The sequence below is a fragment of the Ahaetulla prasina genome, chromosome 4 (genome assembly GCF_028640845.1).
Source record: "Ahaetulla prasina isolate Xishuangbanna chromosome 4, ASM2864084v1, whole genome shotgun sequence".
In the NCBI taxonomy this organism is placed as follows: Eukaryota; Metazoa; Chordata; class Lepidosauria; order Squamata; family Colubridae; genus Ahaetulla; species Ahaetulla prasina.
This window is the reverse complement of record NC_080542.1, coordinates 128,322,312-128,342,289: the sequence shown is the minus strand read 5'-3', so window position 1 is coordinate 128,342,289 and position 19,978 is coordinate 128,322,312. Positions and strand designations below refer to the sequence as shown.

At 35.5% G+C, this 19,978-nt stretch overlaps 1 protein-coding gene and 1 long non-coding RNA gene across 8 annotated transcripts in view; one reads left to right on the top strand and one right to left on the bottom strand.

The window, feature by feature from the left end:
* ZEB1 (zinc finger E-box binding homeobox 1) overlaps window positions 1–19,978 on the bottom strand; it is a 71,684-nt gene that overhangs the window by 28,640 nt on the left and 23,066 nt on the right. The gene's annotated exons all lie outside the window — the stretch shown is intronic.
* The window catches only part of LOC131198958 (uncharacterized), a 37,580-nt gene that overhangs the window by 1,040 nt on the left and 16,562 nt on the right, over window positions 1–19,978 (top strand). For 3 of the 4 annotated variants that reach the window (XR_009155217.1, XR_009155219.1, XR_009155218.1), the window contains exon 2: window positions 1,256–1,345. This is a non-coding gene — a long non-coding RNA (uncharacterized LOC131198958). Of the gene's footprint in view, window positions 1–1,255; window positions 1,346–2,418; window positions 5,366–19,978 lie in introns of those variants that run through there. The other variant, XR_009155216.1, reaches the window with a different exon arrangement.

Below are 19,978 nucleotides of genomic sequence, written 5' to 3'. Positions count from 1 at the left end.
ATTAACAGACTTAGTATTAAAAACATAGTCCTGTGGTCACAGAAACTTGCAAAATCTAGAAAGGTAAAGTTAAGATAAAGTGATAGCCTATTGTTGGGAGGAAGATATGTGCGTTGCAGTAAAGCATGGTGTAGATTTGCTACACTGTGTTGCGTCCAGTCCCTGTAAAGCAAAGAACGCTACATATTTAATTTATTTAAATCATTTCTATGGTCTCTTAATTTGAACAACACAACTCTGAGTGGTGTAGAAAAACAATTAAATAAAAATGCAAAAAACCAAAAACAAACACCAAGCAAGTAAATAGAAATAAAACTATTAACTGGTCCTTAGAAACTCAAATGTAATATTCCACTAGAGGGAACTCTATTTATCCTGTCCCAAGTAAAACAGTTCTAGTGTCTAATTCCTCAGACTTCCTGCTGCTACAAGTCTGCTTATTATACTGCTACACTGTATTTATTAAAATGCTTTAATGCCTTATATATTGCCAGAATGTTTTTGAATTGCAATTGTAAAAAAAAAAAATCAGAATTGCAAAAATCATTTTCAGATGATTAAACTGGTGTGGTGGCATATAAAAGAATTAGTCCAAAGTTAATATCTGGGAGTTTTAGAACTGCTTTAGGCATGAAAGCCAGCTATGTGAACTTGGATCAATCATTCTCAGTCTTGGGAAGAAGATATTGGAAATCACTTCCAAGAAAATATTGGAAGCAATATTAGCCTCCCAAAAAATAATAATGATAATGTATGAATTTGTTCCTATGGTCACCAGGAGTCAAAGCTGAATTGATGGACCACTGCAACAACAAAGTTGCTCTCAGCAGATGAGGAAAAACTACTCTTCAGAACCATACATCTTTTAAAAAAACTAGACACTGTTAGAAACTTCTGGCCTTAACATATTTATAAAGCTCAGTCTATATCCAGAGAAAGATGTAATGTCAATTAGAAATCTTGTACAGCCCTAGAATCAATTTTCATAATAAGGGGTAACATTTTTTTATTCCACAGTTTTATGAACTGCTGTATCTGTCCATGTACTAGGTGGGTACATTCCATTATGTTATCAAAAATATATACCTGGTTGAAAGATCATTGTACCTCCTGTGTAAGGTAATTGTATAGCTTTGTATTTCAGTAATATTGTGTAAATCAGTACTACAGGGTTTTCAGCATGTAATATTGCAGAAAATATACAATGTCATCTGGAGAAATAATAAAGGTTGTTTAATTATTCTTTCTCCAACAGCACATTACTTTCCATGGCTGAGATTTTCCATATGTTGGCTACGTTGGACCACTGATTGTTGTGCAGAGCTCCTGGCTTCTATCACAAAAGGTAATTCTGTGTGAGTGTATGTATGAAATTAGAAACAGAAAGGTGAACATCATCATAAAACTTTAAAATACAAAGATAAAATCTACAGTATTAATTGTTTGGTTTTGTTTTAGCTTCACTCTTAAAGTGAGATTTTTCCAGGAATAATTTATTTATAGTTCCTTATTATTCTGATTAAACATACGTGAATTTGATTTAAACCAAAGATAATATCTCAACCAATATCTTATCTCTATAAAGGATAAATATTCCCAAATTTGTGTACAAATTCTTCAAAAAGCAGATTAAAAGCTGGAGACTATGAGAATCTATGAGAATCTCATTAGAGATTCCTACACTACTGAGCAACATAACTTTTGCTATGATTGTGTGCAGCAAATTGCTTTTGTGTAATTAGTAATTATTACTAATAGTATAAAGAGAAATCAAAAGTACATATTGATATTCTTTGGCTTATTTGGTAAAAGTATCCATAGCAATTTTGGAAAATAGAGTAAGAATCAAAAATATACTAAATGAATCTGTCTCTGAAAGTCATTAATTTTTTTTCTTGCCCGTGTGATTTGAGAATAGATTTTTATGGACATTTGTCAGTAAAGCTGTAGAGCAGAACAATTTCAGAATGGCGATCTCTACAAAGTCTATATAAGATCCCTGCCCTTTTTTCTATGTGGTCATCCTCTTTTTCAGCTACTGCTCTTTTGCAATTTTCCTTTTTCTTGAAAACTTTTAATATCAATATCCCAGTTTTGTGTCTAAAGTTTCGCCTTTTGGCTCTTGCTTACTTTGTTAATAGCAGATTCTTTCCTTGGCGTTGTTCCTGGCATTAGGCCTGGGTGAAGGGCAAAATATCAGAATCTTTTTTTGCTTTCTTCTTCTCCTATTTCTCTTGATCCAGTTTCTGAAGCTATCTTCAGCTCTTGCGGCCATTGTAGTTATTCCTTCTTCTTGTTTTGCAGTGCTGAATTTTTATGAATCAGTTGCCCATAAACTGGCAAGTCAACACCAATAATTATTTCGTAAGGCAATTCTTCAAAAATACCATCAGTGATTTTTTTTGCTTTTACTTTCAGGCCTGAATCCAGACTTTAACCAGAGGACTTCTCTAGTTTCTTGAAAAATATTAATGATGGCCTTTGAATTAAATAAAGTCCTATTGCCAGAGTATAAAAATTCTTCTGTTTTTTGACCTCTACTATTATAATTTATTTTTAAGAGGGAATTTTGCTGTAGAGTTGAATTAGTGGGGTTAGATCTCTTTTGGATGGCAGGCTATAACAGGAAATCTTTACTCCCATTTTTCTTGCCATTCTGCTTCATTTTTGGGGATTTTACTTGCTCTTTTTCTGGCACTGCCCTGTAGAAAGCTTAGATTTTTAAAACTTGACTTCAAATTTTAGTTAAAAACACATAAAAGCAGAATATTAAAAATTAAAAACTGACCAATGCTGTTTAAAAAAATCAAACAGTAAATTGTATGGTGAAAAGTATGCATCTTTTTAGGTTTTCCAAATATTGACGAAGTGGCGATCAAATGCTATTATTAACAAATTAGATCCATAGAGTGCAACAAAAAAAAGGCCATTTTAATTGAGCCAGAAATATGGAACTGACAATGGAGAAGCTTTCTCAAGACCTCTCCAATGCATCTTAATGGAATAGATTCATAACAGGAAAGGCAATTTTTTAGATGGGTACATTAATATCAGCATTTTAATTTGTGAAACTAGGACAGATCCTTCAGTACAAGAATAATATGTTCTCTGTAATTTTATCTGTCAGTAATCTAGATACCACATTTTTCACCAACTTCTTGAAGTGTAACTGAACTGCAAAGTTACCAAGGTCATATTTACCATATTTATTTTAAGGTTTCAGTCAGAACAAGACCTTCCTATTGTTATTCACATAAATTGTCTCAAGACAAGTTATTTGGGAGAAGTATTCTCAAATCATTATTTGAATAACGTGTCAAATAGAGTAATGCAACTATATCTTTTAACCTGAATTGTTTTATTAAGTTTGTTTAATCTGGTTATTTGTATTGTGGAGCAGCACAAGCTATAGGATTCTAATCTATATAACAGAGGAACTGGGTTACTTTGAGCCAGTCAAAAATAGTTAATCTGCTTTATGATAGATTTCTTGTTGACAGGAAAGGAAAGATAATATAGAAAAGAAAGCCTGATACATCATCAAGAACTCTCTGTAAAGGGCAAACTTTATCTTCCAGTCAAACTTCCTGTTATTACTGCTCCTTTAGTTGTTCACTTTAGAGATGTCCTTTAGCCCAACAAGCATTGATTGTAAACTAAAATGTATAGGTTTTAGAGTAGATTGCCCTCTTCAAACTTTGTAGCACTGAACAAATTTTATAATTTTTAAATTTTTAATCATAATACCATTTGAGAGACCTCAAGACACAGAATATTAAATCTCATGATGAAAGTTTTCAAGACCTGTGATGAAGTTCCTCCAAATTACCTGCTATCTGAACATTTTAACTGGGATAGTCAGGGTTGGACCTATGGCATATTGCATGCAAAGCATGTGTTCTGTCACTGAGCAACAGATCTTGTTCCTGTTTGCAATGCAGGCACATAGTTGTACATCTTACAAAAGATTATGAAAAACACCATTGCACAATGGCACTATAACTATGTAAAAGGCTCCCCTTTCTATTCTAATTCTGTCATCAGGGAGGCAACATCACCTAAGGTCTATTTTCATGGCAGGATTCATATAATTTAACAACCGGTTCTCTGTCCTAATGATTTCTTCCAAAAACCAGTTTCCCAAACTGCTCAGAAAGTTAACAACCGGTTTTCCTGAAGTGGTGCAAACTGGCTGAATCCCACCACTGTCTATTTTAGCTCGAATTTGGAGGAACCAGATGTGATGGAATGTGCAGTTGGTGAAACAGTTGAGGGAATTCTTAGCAGCATAGAGTTTTCCCAGAGAGAAGGCAGTTCATTCCAGAGAGAAACCCAAATTAAGAGGCTGTGCAGTCCCTGGATGCATGAGGGAGGGGGGAAGAGGTTCAGGTTAGCCACACCTAGAGTCTGTCGAAGATATATCTATAGGGCAGACGGCTATAGCTTTAGTTAGGAGTTTCTGCCCATTAAATGTATGCAATGACATGTTATGATCCATAGGATTGTGAAGATTTGGACATGACTTAACAAATGAACAATAACAGGTGTAAGCAAATAAAGAATGTAATCAATTTGATTTCACTGTATTGTCTTCAGGCTTGGACCTGATATTAAAAGAGGAACTAGTAACAGGAAATACTATACCGTATTTTTCGGTTTATAAGACGCACCTTAATTTTGGGGGAAGAAAACAAGAAAAAAAAAGAATTGTGCCTCTGCCTATCAGCATCAGGATCAGCGGCGTCCTCACTTCCATTCGGATTTTGATAACGGGTAGCACAATTTTTTTTATCAGTTTAAAACAAATCCTATCAGTCTATTTAACTGGAGTAGGTGGGGTGGGGGATGATTTTTATGGGGCGGAAGAGGGACTTGGCACTGAAGGCTCCACTCTCGAGACGCCCCGTCTTCCTGCCTAGCACTTCAGTCCTCCTGGATGCTGCCATCACGTAAACACAGTGCCAGGCTTCCCAGTGCCGGGCTTCCCAGCAAGCTCCCTGCGCCTTTGCTGCCTTGGTCAGACCCTGATTCTGGAAGCGGCCTGGGGAAGTGCAGAGGTTGGGATTTGCTTGGCGAAGCAGGCGCTGCGCAGGGGGCAAAAGGCAAGGCACTGCCACCCAAAACCAGTGTTGCTGTGATCTCCACCACCTGGAGATCTCCGCTGCCTCCCCAGTTCCAAAAATGGGGTGTGCAGAGGCAAAAAAAGAGCATCGCGTTTTTGGGCGGTTCCAGGCAGCAGAGATCGTGGCAACAGTTTTCGGGTGGCAGCGCCTTGCCTTACACCTCCTGTGCAGTGCCCAGCAAGCCACCAGCAGAAGCCAACTTCAGAAAAGGAGGAGGAGGGCGCACAGCTTTGTGAATTGCTTCGGGCAATCAGGGAGGAAAAAGAGTGTTGCCTCCCTGCATTGCATTTTCCGGCATTTTTTCCCCTCAATTCTCCGAAGCAATTTGCAGAAAAGGAGGAGGAGGGCGCACAGCTTTGTGAATTGCTTCGGGCAATCAGGGAGGAAAAAGAGTGTTGCCTCCCTGCATTGCATTTTCCGGCATTTTTTCCCCTCAATTCTCCGAAGCAATTTGCAGAAAAGGAGGAGGAGGGTGCATGGCTTTGTGAATTGCTTTGGGCAATCGGGGAGGAAAAAGAGCATTCCCTCCATGCATTGCGTTTTCCTCCTCAATTCCCCAAGACAATTTGCAGAGCCTCACACCCTCCTCCTCCTCCTTTTCCACAGTCTCACTTTCTCTTTCCTCCTGGCTAGATTGGGGGGAGTGGATGGAGGGGGCTACATTCGGCATATAAGACGCACCCAGATTTTCACCCTCTTTTGGGGGGTAAAATACAGTAGTCTATTCAGAGTGACATTTAACTTGACAAGGTCCCTATTACTTATCTCTTGGAATATCACTGAATGGAATAAAAAGAGAAACAATGCTGCATTTGTAGATGCTCTAACAAAATATGATATAATTCTCTTGCAGAAAATTTGCCTTTTAATTATATTGGATTTATTATATTGCATATAGTAAACCGATTAAAAATATCTAATGTCAGTGTTCCAGAAAACCCCACAGAGGAGAATTGTGGCAGTGTATGGAAGCCTTCAGCCTAGTATGGCTTCCAAAGCTGACATCTAGTTTCATAGGTTTACTATATTACATTTACTTTAAAGGCAACCTCAACCAGAAAAAAAAGACCAAGTGGGAATTGGGCATAACGGTATCTACAGCTTTACATGCTAAGCTCCATCCCCCCCCCTCTTGCAGACACCCAATGATGACTATCTGTTGTTATTAATATTGGTGCTGTTAGTCTTTTCATTTTCAATGTCTGTCAATCTTTATCACCTGTGTGATAAACTTGAAAATTCTATTGGTGAAGATATACTTTCCTTTCCTTACTCCTGTAATTGGTGAAGATTTCAATGCCAAATTGTATGCAAATTTCCACCAGTGTCTGCAAAATTAGTATTTGTATAGTAAAAAGCAAATTTAAAGATAGAATCTCCACCTTTTCTGGCTTCCCCTTCTACTTAACCCAACTAATCTACTGTTTAAATTTCAGCACTCCTAATGGAACAACAGAAGGTAATTTCCCTAAACAATTTGGAATACTTAACTATATTACTGTATGAAAAAATGTGCTTAATTTAGTAGCCTAATTTCAGGTAACAACGAGCATTCCGGATAGTAATCCTTTCCCATTACTTTAAATTGTTTCTTATGTTTCATGAAACATATTGACAAATTTCATCAAGTTGATTTAGGAGGGAAAAGAGAGGCAGGAGAGCAAAACGGACAGAATGCCTGATTAAGATAATCACTCAATAGTTGCATTCTAACCAGCTTAGCAAATTTGTTCGAATTTAATGGATTTAATGAGAATAACAAGCTAGCTGATTTTGATAGGGTGTGGGGGGTAAATGAGCAGGAGGCTAGCAATGTACCCTACTTTCAAGATGGTAAAAAGTTTTTGTAAGGAAGGTGCAACAACTAATAAATCAGCCTTTGGTAATGACTTTGGCCCTGCTTATATGACTATAAGGTAGTCCTCACCTTAATGACCACAATTGAGCTTAAAATTTATGTTGCTAAGTGGTAAATTTGTTAAATTAATTTTCTCCCATTTTATGACTTTTCTGGCCACATTTCTTAAGTGAATCATGGCAGTTAAATTAGTAACAGAGTTATTAAATGAATCCAGTCTACCCAATGACTTTGCTGGTCAGAAGATTGCAAAAAGTGAACACATGACCCCGGGACATTGCAACCATCATAAATGTGAATCAGTTGTCAAGCAGCCAAATGTAAATCACATGACCCTGGAGATGCTGCAATTGTCATAAGTGTGAAAAATGGCCATAAGTCACTTTTTTCAGTGCCATTATAACTTCAAAGGTCACTCACTAAGTGAACTGTTGTAAGTTGAGGACTACCTGTGCAGTAACTGGTCGACTCCATAATGGCAGCACACTTTACTTTTCCTGACAATTTGACTCATATTCTGAAAGACTGGGCAATGGCAATTATTTGTGCCAATCTATAAAAAAGACCCTACATTGCTGCCTAGTCTCCTGAACATAGTCAGCAAAATGTACATTAAATACCTATACTCAAAATAATACGACTGGATATAATAGGGAAATAGCTAAGAATAGCAATCCAGTTCCAAGACTCCCAATTCTGATTTTAGAACTGCAATGAAAGTATGTTTAGGGACTTGCAAAACTGATTCCAGAAATTTGGGTAGCATCCTCCCTCTGCTGAGGTGAAGAATAGGGACCCGTTATATAGTAACTTTGCCATTGCTTTTGCTTAATTTTTTTTTTTTTTGCTGCAGAGAAATATTGCCCTGCCTTAGAATAAGAATAGGTCAGAATAGCTGTGGTGTTTTTCTGTATTAGACATGGTCTAAAAATTAACATTTACTTTTAATATCTGATATACAGTATTTTGCAATTCTATGTATCGCTGAACAATGACCATAAATTAAACATTACCTAGTTAATATTCAATAAAGTTGGGCCAGACATTTCCTATTTTAGGAAAAAGGTAGATACAATCATAGATTGTGAAAGGTCTGGGGTCAGAAACGTCACTGGTTATCTTTGTTTACTTAGGAAAAATATTAAGTAGAAATCAGTGCTTCCTGAATAGCTAAAAAACACTGAAGAAAGACATATTTATCTCTTTCAATGTGTCTGTGAAAAAGAGAGGGTTCAGAAATATAATCCAGAGTGTCTAAGGTAAGAGCAATATTATTTAAAATTATACCTCTCTATAGAGATCAGATGTAAATGGATCTTTTAGAGTATTTTAGTCATGGGTCTATTTTTACCACTCAAAAATGGCACTCTTGCATTTTAAAACATTTCTGCCTAAATAAAATATCATGCTAAAGAGAAAAAAATCTATTTCCTCCCTGTATATTTTGCTATACAGAGAAAGTTCTTTACATAGGATAGCAATCTCCAGTTTATAAGATGATATTGCACAATCAGGGAAAAAAATTACCACTTAACTGTGATATTGATTTTGTAATCTGTACCTTAGCATGGACATATCTATCTTCACTTTGTGACAATTGTTAAGTTTATAGTGATCAGGAGATGTAAGCGAAAAGCATGTGTGAGAGTTCTAAGAACATGGTGAATCCTTAGTTGTTTCAAAATTCATCCAATTGGAACATATACCCAATGAGTCTGCTCTCTTCATATAGCAGTTGCTATTGTAAAAAGAAATAAATAAATCAGAATCCATTATTTATTATGCAGTGCAATTTGATGTTCATTTATTGAAAAGTAAGCCCAATTAAATTCGTTGGAGTATAGGCCAAAATAAGGAAAATATGCACTTAATTATGTTAGTTTCCCTAATTTTCAGAGTCTGCCTCTTACTTCTATCATGTATTCAAAACTTTACTTCCTATATAGCTAGATATAGGAATATTATGCAATAACATTGCTTCAAAATAATGTATTGTTTAGAAAATGGATTTTACCATGGTTTTGAGTGCTTCGATATAAATTCTGATATCAAAATATTGGTTTCATACTTGAGCACATTTTAAGTAATAAAATTTACTCAAAATATTTCTGATAAATACATAATTAGAAATGATATATGGGTGCCCAGGGTCACCTGTTTGAGATGGGCTGCTATAGAAATTGAATAAATCAACAAATATTACCCGTCAACTCATAAATGAAGTATGATTGTGAAATGCTCATGTAGAATGATTTATGAGTAATTTACTAACTCAAAATTCAGTGGCCTCCCAAGAATACATAACATTAGTAAGCAGATGCCAAATGCAGATATTGTCTTACAATAAATGAGGTAGGATTGAGCATCATAAATGTGCTAACGGCAGACTAGCAAACAAGGAGCTGTCAACATTTTCTAACCTATTATTCACACCTCTTTAATCACTGCCACAGAGTCAATTATAAATAGCCTCATACATTTTTAAATAAGGTCATTCCGAAATAAAACAATGGTAGTAAATATTAATATTAAAAATCAAGTTTAAAAATGCAGGAAATTGAATATTTTAACAGGGGAAAAAAGTAAATAATTCAGATTAAAACACAAATAAAACAGAATTGCTAAGATGTTGTCACTCTTAAAACCTGCAGGTATGATCCTTTTAATGTAATTAAAAGATTAATCCTGACAGTAAGTCTCATGGATTTCAAAAGATTCAAAGGGAGGAGTTTGCGTCATGGAACTACAATACTCATTTTGTTATTGGCTCTTTTACCCATCCCTCCATCTAGATACTCGTGACTGACTAAATTTAGTAAAACGTTAGGCAGGTTGATATCTATCTATGCTGAAGCTCTAAGAAATGAACACGAATCAACATCCGTAATTGCACTACTGAAGTTTGTAGAAAAATTACTGTATAGATTTGAAAAGAATTAATTGATAAAGACTTCAAATAAGTTAATTTATATTTAAAGTATAGGAACAACAAATGCCACTCAGATTAAAACAAATGGTAAAACTTCAGTTTTTCTGACTTTGTGTTATAGATGCTTGAAATGCTCAACAGAAGCTAAGTGAGGATTTAAAGTCTATTGTGGGTATTCACCACTTTGAGTTATTTATAAAAATAATAAAAGCAGGATATGAAATAAATAAAAAATACTGCACAGAAAATGATTAAAATATATAATCTCAAAAAATTAAAACATTTTGTTACTTTATTCCTTCTATTACCAAAGCATAAAAATCAGCAAAGATATTTTCTAAATCGAGAATATTCACAACTTTTACTATACTATGAACATAATTGTAAGGATTTTAGAGATTAATGTTTTTTCAGGGGCATGTCTAATCCTTTTTGATTCCTCACTTCCCATCTTCCCAATTAGCAGAATAGCTTTTAACACGATAAATAGTTATATAAAATTAATTTTATATATTATATGTAATTTTAAATAATGGAATTCGGATGAAGGATTTTTAACAATAGTCACCCAATTCTTAATTAAATTTAAGATATAATTACTCCAGAAAGACATTGGTAAACTTTGAGTAAATAAAAATGTAGGGTAGAAAGTTTATTTACAAACATTTCTAAATAAAAACAGTATTTAGGAGATACATTTTGAAGGTTATGTTCAAGTAGATTATACAGATTATATACAGTACATTATATTCCCCATTAATCTAATGTATAAAGTGACTGAATCAGAAATGTATTAGTTATATGCAGATCTGAACTGAAAGAAGTGAACAGTGGAGGGCAGTGTAGATATTCCTATATTAATTCTTATGGGTTTATGAAACCTTAAAAATATTGTTAGAAGCCATTTTCTTTATGTACACCAGAGAACGAGGTGGCTGGATGGAGTCACTGAAGCAGTAGGCATGAGTTTAAATGGACTCCAGAGGATGGTAGAGAACAGGAAGGCCTGGAGGAATGTTGTCCATGGGGTCGCGATGGGTTGGACACGACTTTGCAACTAACAACAACAACTAAATCACCCTGGCATCATTTACAGTATTAGAAGGAACTATGACAAATTCTACAAACAGAAACTGGCTAATATAAACTGAACAGGTGCTTACTCTATACGTCCAAGTGATCATTGTGAATAGCCACATTCTCACTTGCTAATATAGATACAGCAGTGGCAATATATGAAAGCCAAAGATATCATTGCAGCAACAGGTGATACGAAGGAAACGATAAAAATATTGATGAAGATTAAAATAAAATTAGAGGTAGTCCTCAATTTACAATCACAACTGAGTCCAAAATTTTTGTTGCTAAGTGAAATATCTGTTAAGTGAATGTCTACAGAGATTCTCAGTCATCCATGGGACATTTGTTAAGTGAGTTTTGCCCCATTTTACAATCTTTCTTGTCATAGTTGTTAAGTGAATTTGGCTTCCCCATTGCCTTTATTTGTCAGGAGGTCGCAAGGGGGATAATAAACATGATCTCAAGACAAGGCAACCGTCATAAATATGAGTCAGTTGCCAGGTGTCTGAATTCTGATCATGTGACCATGGGGATGATGCAATGGTTGTAAGTGTGAAAAATGGTCATAAATTACTTTTTTCAGTACTATTTTAACTTTGACTGGTCACCAAAGGAACTGTTTTCTGTCGAGGGCTACCTGTACTTTGTGCTGAGACAACTATTTTATCTATTTGTTTTAATAACCACCTGAACATTTCTGAGGAATATATGAAGTCTGAAACTAGGCTGTTGGTAAGGAGAGTAAATACACATTGTAAACCTATTTTATACTAGCATCCTAATACTTATTTACAAAATATTGCTTATAAAGTATGTAAAGGTTAAGAATATTTTTCCAATAATTCTCTTCTGTATAAACATTGAAATTAAAACATGACCATGAAATTAAATCTAGAAAGTAAATTAGCCACCCCAATATAATGATAGTTAATCAAACTTCATTCAGAATGGATGAAGCAACTTGGGAGTTCTCCTGGACTTGCAGCTCCTGCTCGAGAAGCAGGTGGCATTGTGGTTAGGAAAGCATTTGCACAACTTCGTGTTGTGAGTCACTTGCAGCCATTCTTGGATCAGGATTCCCTGCGCTGTCATTCAGTCCCTGGTCATCCCATAGTTGGACTATTGTAATGTGCTCTAAAATGGGCTACCCTTGAAGAGTATTTAGAAGCTACAGCTGGTGCAGTGGAAGAAGTTTTAGGGCCCCCCAAAATGGCCCCTGTAACACCACTGCTCTGCAAGCTGCATCAGTTACTGGTCTGTTTCCGGGTGCAATTCAAGGCCTTGGTAAACAGTTGGCTTGGGAATCCACTAGGGGAATAGCACAGTAGAGGTGATTGATTGAATAATAACAGATCCCACCTCACACACATTCCACTCCATCCCCATGTGTCCTTAGGTTTTAATGTTTGATTTTAATTTATGTTTTAGTTGTATATGTATAGACATATTTTTACGATTGTAAGAGTTATCTGGAGGAACATACTTTTTATAGTATTTTAAATTAAAAATTCAAGGGTTTGATCAGTATATAAGGGTGATTATATGCATACATACACACATACACGTCTTTTTATGTACACTGAGAGCATAACCAAATGTAATTTGGGGTGTATATTGGAATCTAAAATTCTCCATTTATCTACAAGTATACTCAGTATCTTTTAATTGTATCATTTGTCTGAAGTGGTGTAGGGTTTCCTGCCTAAGCAAGAGGTTGGACTAGAAGACCTCCTAGGTCCCTTCCAGCTCTGTTATTTTATTCTAGCTTTATTTTAACAATTAATGTTATGAAATGACTAAGTTGTTAATGTTAACCTATCTAAAAATCAGTAAGTAATGAAAATAATTAACTTAATTCTGAGAGGCAATAGCTGATATTAGAGGACCCAATTAAACACAGACATAATTTTAGAAATATCATAAATATTCTCATAATTTGATAGACATAATTTGATTTTAAAAACTCCCTTTAGCAGAAAGACACTAATAAGTTATAAGAAAACCTGTTCATGACTCTAGGCATGTTTTACCTACAGTAGAGACCTGAGTATTTTACTAAGCAGAATCTGCCATAAAGACGTACCATCTGATAGATGGTCTAGAAATCTGTCAAAACCCACCCGCTCTCTTAGGCTGAATGATGGATGTTTCTCCCATTAGCAGCTTATGCCAGGGAAATGCACCAATCACTTTCCTTAAGTTGTCTTACATTAAATATGTGAGGAAAGCAGCAACTGCTGGCCTCATCGCTGAGGCAGAATAGGGTTCAGCACTAAAGGAAGTACAAAAATATGCTGGTATATTGCCTAATAGACCCGAGGAAAACAAATTCATTAACCCAGTGCTAAGGAATAGCTAGAAGACTTATTTGGAAAAGTAGAAGGCTACAGCCTGAGTTTTTTATTATGCAACACAACACATATAATTTATTACATCTTTCAAAGCTCAGAATCGGGTAGAACAGAGGTCCCCAAAAGAACTAGCAACTTAACATTGTAAGCCTCCCAAAGTCACCTCATGATGACATGAGTGGCAAATGAATTTAATAAATAAAATTTATTAAATTCTGCAGGCACAATAATGCTCATGAGTACCCTGCTGGAAGTTTCACATTTCAAATAGTCTTCAACTTACAACAATTCATTTAATGACCATTCAGAGTTAGAATGGCTGTGAAAAAGTGACTTATGGCCATTTTTTACACAACCATTGCCACATCCTCACGGTTACATAATCAAAATTCAGATGCTTGGCAACTGCTTCAAATTTATGACGGTTGCAGCATTCCAGGGTCAGTCACATGATCTCCTTTTCCAACCTTCTTACAAGCAAAGTCAATGGGGAAAGACAGATTCCCTTAATAAAATGTTACTAATTTAATAGATGCATGTATTCGCTTAACAGATGTGGCAAGAAAAGTCGTAAAATGGGGCAAAATTCACTTAACAAATGTCTCACTTAACAACAGATATTTTGGGCTCAATTGAGGTCTTAATTCAAGGACTACCTGTACACAAATTATTTAGCCAATTCATATTATCTTTAAAGGTTTTTAAAAATCTTGAAAGAGTTTCATCAATAAAAACCAAAATACACTTATAATTACAGTGATGTCTATCCCCTTTTACAGTTTAGGACTATCCTTCCTTATCTGGAGCAGGGTCTATCCTATGGCAAATATTAGCTGATCTTTACAGGAGTATACGTACCCCTAGGGCATTGGAGCAATGAATCTTCATTGCTCTGGATCTTTTCATCCAACAATGGGGCAGACATGCAAGAAAACTATTTTCAGATTATAAAATCAGACAAACACATTCTTTGTTACAGAATGAAACAGAACTGAATATTTGAACAAAATGTTGTTATTCTTGTTTGCCAAATGATATAGCTTTGTTATGAAATTTATATGCCACTGAATTATATTAAGCAATTTTTTCAAGATCTTTCAAAAATGCAAAATTTTAATAATAGCCAATTAGAATGAATACATTCTTGAATGCAGCAGAAGAGAGTATATCAATTGCACTGAGTGGAACAGCTGAGTTACTTTCATCTAACTGCCATTCAGATATTAACAATTATGTACTATTATGAAGGTTTAGTATTTACTCCAAATTGTCATTGCTATTCATGTTCATATTTCATCCTACAAAGTGTATAAAAATTTTAAAAATATAAAGGCTAGCTGAAATATTCAGACATGTCTTCTATAGAATGTTTAAATATAAATAATTTTTGAAGTTTGAATTTCACTTTTTACTTTCTTATCTTGTGGATAATTTTTTGGTCTCTTATGCCATATTTAACATACTAAGCTAAGACATAGTAGACAAGACAAAGATATAAATAGAGGGTAAATTTTGCCCTCTTAGATACATGCTTTTAACAGAGTTACTTTGAAATCATTGATTTTGGTTAAGCTGTGTTAAGCCTTATACCACACTTTCCACAGACTTCCTGCCTCAAAATGGCAGAAACCACCAATTATAGTCAAAGGAATTTTGAGGTTGCCCATCCCTGACATTGATATTTCTGTATGTCAAAAGTATACAGTGGAGATTGATATGACAAAATATGATTTGCATATGGTGAAATATTACCAAGATACATATGCAAGAAGTACTTTAAATACAAACGGTAACTTTCAGGTTTATATGACTATTATGTTAGCTAGTTAAATTATACCACTTGGATTCTTCTACATAGAAATGCAGAAGATAGCAGTGTTCCAGTATCTCAGGGCTGCCACAAAGAAGAAGGAGTCAAGCTATTCTCCAAAGCACCTGAAGGCAGGACAAGAAGCAACGGATGAAAACTAATTAAGGAGAAAAGCAACCTAGAACTAAGAAGAAATTTCCTGACAGTTAAAATAATTAGATCAGTGAAACAACTTTCTTGCAGAAGTTGTAAATGCTTCAGTACTGAAATTTTAAAGAAGAGATTGGATAACCATTTGTCTTAAATGGTAAAGGGTTTCCTGCCTGAGCAGCGGGTTGGACTAGAAGACCTCCAAGGTCCCTTCCAACTCTGCTGTTCTGTTCTGTTCTACTCTATTCAAAAAGAGATCCATATATGAAATTTTCAACCTTGGCAATACCAATCTGTCTAATATTGATTTAATATGAAGCTGGTTTATGTATTTCAGAACATATTAAGAAATATACAATTATAGACTGAATAGTCATGTCCTGTATTGTATTAGAACTATAGTTTGAGACATGCTGTATTAAATGCAGCATGTGCTTGTAAAAAGTAACCTGTGAGATTCAGACCAAAAACTGTTTTACGAAACCTTCAATTATTTTTTTTTTTTTTAACATTTATATCCCGCCCTTCCCCGAAGACTCAGGGCGGCTTACATTGTGTAAGGCAATAGTCTCATTCTATTTCTATATTTATATACAAAGTCAACTTATTGCCCCCCCAACAATCTGGGTCCTCATTTTACCTACCTTATAAAGGATGGAAGGCTGAGTCAACCTTGGGCCTGGTGGGAATCGAGCCTGCAGTAATTGCAAGCAGCTGTGTTTAATAACAGGCTATCTTACAGCCTGAGCCACCCACGGCCCTTACTTTTATTTTATTTATAAAATAGAAAAATAAATCTAAAATTTAATTGGGCTTTTGTAACTTACGTGGTGGCTCAGTGGCTAAAACACTGAGTTTGTCGATCAAAAGGTCAGCAGTTCAGTTTGAATCCCTAGTGCCGTGTAATGGGGTGAGCTCCTGTTACTTGTCCCAGCTTCTGCCAACCTAGCAGTTTGAAAGCACGTAAAAAATGCAAGTAGAAAAATAGGGACCACCTTTGGTGGGAAGGTAAGAGTGTTCCATGTGCCTTTGGCGTTTAGTTATGGTGGCCACATGACCATGAAGACATCTTCGGACAGCGCTGGCCTTTCAGCTTTGAAACGGAGAAGAGCACCCCCCCCTGCTAGAGTTGGGAACGACTAGAACATATGTGCGAGGGGAAGCTTTATCTTTAACTAACTTACATATTTAAAGAACTCTTGGAAGATTCTGGGATTTTTGCCTGGATTAATGGTTCAAAAACAAGAAAGCTCAGATTCACATTTATTTGCTTCCAGGAGAGACATTATTTAATTAGAAACCTTCGGGAATGTGTTTTTTAAAAATCAAAAAATATTGCTCTCTGGAAAATAGGAATCTGAGCAAAAGAGGGTGGATAGAATATTTTTTAGACCACAATTAAGTGTGGAGAAGTAAATTGGAGATACATTTGGAGAAATATAAAATCTCTATTCTTACTTACATATTTAGCTTGAAAGACAGTTTGGTTTAGATATAGCCATTTTAGCATATATTATGAACATCTTTAAAAATGTGTTTTGTTAAAAAAATAACTGATATATATAGATATATATAATTTATACATTAAATATAATATTTATAATTCTCCAGTTAATCAGTGAGAAGTTATCCAAATATTCACAAATCAGTTATTTTTAAAATTTATTTATTTATTTATTTTATTTATTTGATTTCTATACCGCCCTTCTCCCGAAGGACTCAGGGCGGTGTAGAGGCAAGAATAAAACAGACGGTACAATATACAAATTTAAAATGCAGTTAAAAAACTTATTTTAAAATTGGCCTGAGAAGTAAAATATATAATAAGCTAAAAAACCCCATTTAAAATTAATTTCTAAGAATTTAAAAATTTGTTAAAATCAATTTAAGCCAGCCCCGCGCGAATAAAAAGATGTGTCTTCAGTTCGCGACGGAATGTCCGAAGGTCAGGTATTTGGCGTAAACCCGGGGGAAGTTCGTTCCAGAGGGTGGGAGCCCCCACAGAGAAGGACCTTCCCCTGGGGGCCGCCAGCCGACATTGCTTGGCGGACGGCACCCTGAGAAGTCCCTCTCTGTGAGAGCGTACAGGTCGGTGGGAGGTATGTGGTAACAGCAGGCGATCCCGTAAGTACCCAGGCCCTAAGCCAATGATCTTCAACAGCCAGAAATCAGTTGAAGTACAATTAAATTTTCAAGCAATGCAGAAATTCTATTCACAATTTACAAAGAAAAAAGGCAAAAAAAAAAAAAATATCCCCAAAATCTACTCTTTTATACTACAAAGACAAGGTACCAGCTAGAAAATGGCAGATTGTGAGTTCAAGTTCCCCCTTAGCCATGAAAGCCAGATAACTTTGGACCAGTCTTAACCTAACCTATCATAGGGTTGTTGCTGTAGGGAGAATAGAGTAAGGTATGTTGGATATGTTCATTGCTTTGAATTATTAGTAAAATTAATAAAGTTGGGATACAAATAAATAAAATAAGTCCACTTTAGCGCTCCAAATTATTGTACCATTCAAGCACTTTCAGCCATTTGTACAAAAGATGTGGAGGAAAGATCAAGATTTATAGCACCATTAATTTAAGATGCTCTTCTAAGTGTACATAAATAGAAGCTATCATTTAAGATAAATGTTTTGTGTGGTTATAACTTATTTAAAACCAGTGAACTGCTCTGAGAATCTTTTGGCCACACACAGGTATAAGCTTAATTATCTTTTGGACCTAACTTTGCCACGTGTTTTATTTTTCACTGTATTTTCCATTTAACATGCATTTCCTTTACTGTTTCAATTCTACCTTTGCCATTTTATATACATTAGCCCAGGAGTGGGCTTCAGATTCTTTAGCAACAGGTTCGCTGCCCTGTTGCTGGGTGAGCATGGCCTAGTTGGCCACTTGCACCACAGTGGGGGAGGGGCACTTTTCGCCCTCCCCAGGTTCCGGAGACTTTTCTCAAGTCTCCGGGAGAGCGAAAACTGCTTCCCCTGGGGTCCGGAGGCCCTCCAGAGGCTGGAAAGAGGCTCGTTTCCAGACTTCCAGAAGGCCCATTTTTCTCCCTTCCCAGGCTCCAGAGGCTTTCCTCAAGCCTCTGGGAGAGCGAAAACAGCTTCCCTTGGGATCCAGAGCCCTTCGGAGGCCAGAAACAGGCCTATTTCCAGACTTCCGAAACCCCCGATAGGCCTGTTTTTTTGCTCTCCCAGACCCCCTGCATGGCCCCTGCACTTACCTGGAACGAAGAACGGCTTGGAGACACCTGGGAGGGGCGGGTGTGGCCAGCCAGGGGTGGCATTTGGGGGTTTGCTGAACTCCGGCGATCCTTGACTAGAGGATCGCCCGAACCCTATCACGTTGCCATCACATGGAGGTCATCCCTACTTACGTTATATACACATAACAATTTCTGTATAAATATTTTTTTATTCTTTATAAATCTCATATGATTTATTTTATACAAATGGAGTAAACTGAAGAGTTTGCAAAGTCCTTCAAAGAAATTCCACTTATGTTTGGATTTAAATCCTAAGGACAGGCAAATTGGCTTAGGAACAGGTGAGGTCCAACTGCTGAAAAGCACTTTCATATACAGGTAGTCCTTGTTCAGCAATCACAATTGAGACTGGCAACTTGGTCATTAAACGTAGTCTTTGTTAACTGAAATTATGACTATACTTATGATCTTACTTCAGCTTCATTTGCTTTACAGACTTGTGAAGGCCATAAATGGGAGGATTAAAGGCAAAATTACTTTTCATCACTTTCATAATTGTGAATTATTGTGTATGAGGCAGTTGTTAAATAAGGACTACATGCACATTTAAATCTGTGCTATTGGAATAATTGTTCTTTTTAGTCTGCACAGTATGTTTTAAAATAATACCTGTACTTTTATTACTACAAAATGACAGTATTCTGAATCCACGATTTAAACAGAAATATATTTGGACAGAAAATAGGGCTAATTTCTTTAAAATACCTGTAAGAAAGTTAATAAATTCAGAATAAATGTTTATTTCGCATCAAATATCTCAGGGAATTTCCCTACATATTCCAAATATTAATCTTTTTTTCATTACATTTTGTAAATATAAATGTCCTTCTATTCTAAATTTGTAAAAAAATATCAAAATTGCTGGTACCATAAAAAGTTAACTTTTTTGTTATTATATTAAAAAGCCACTTTCTCTTACCTACAGACTTAGCAAGGAACTTGCTGTTTCCTGGGGCCCCCTTGTGGACTAATATGGAATCTTTCTATTTTATATTCTTCGATAACTGAATAGCAGTTTATTCTACTTACATATGCAAAGGAGGGTATGATTTAATGCATTCATAGTGTGAACTATAATATCAGCTGGAATTTTACTTACTTAAAACAAAGTTGAATTTAATTTTTACCTGGTAATTAAAAATTATTTTAAATTTATATTTGAATTATTTTTTAATCCAGATAAAGACTTTTTTTGGAATTTAGGAACTTAACTAAAAAACTGGTGAATTTATAGAACTAGCAACATATATGATAACATTTCTAATGATTTGTATATCCAATTTTGCTGAATAATTAGTTTAATGTAAATGATTAAACTCTACACCCATATACAACTGACATCTGATATATTAGAGTGGAGTGAAACAAATAATTAAGAATTGCATGTGGAAGTCTAATTGGAA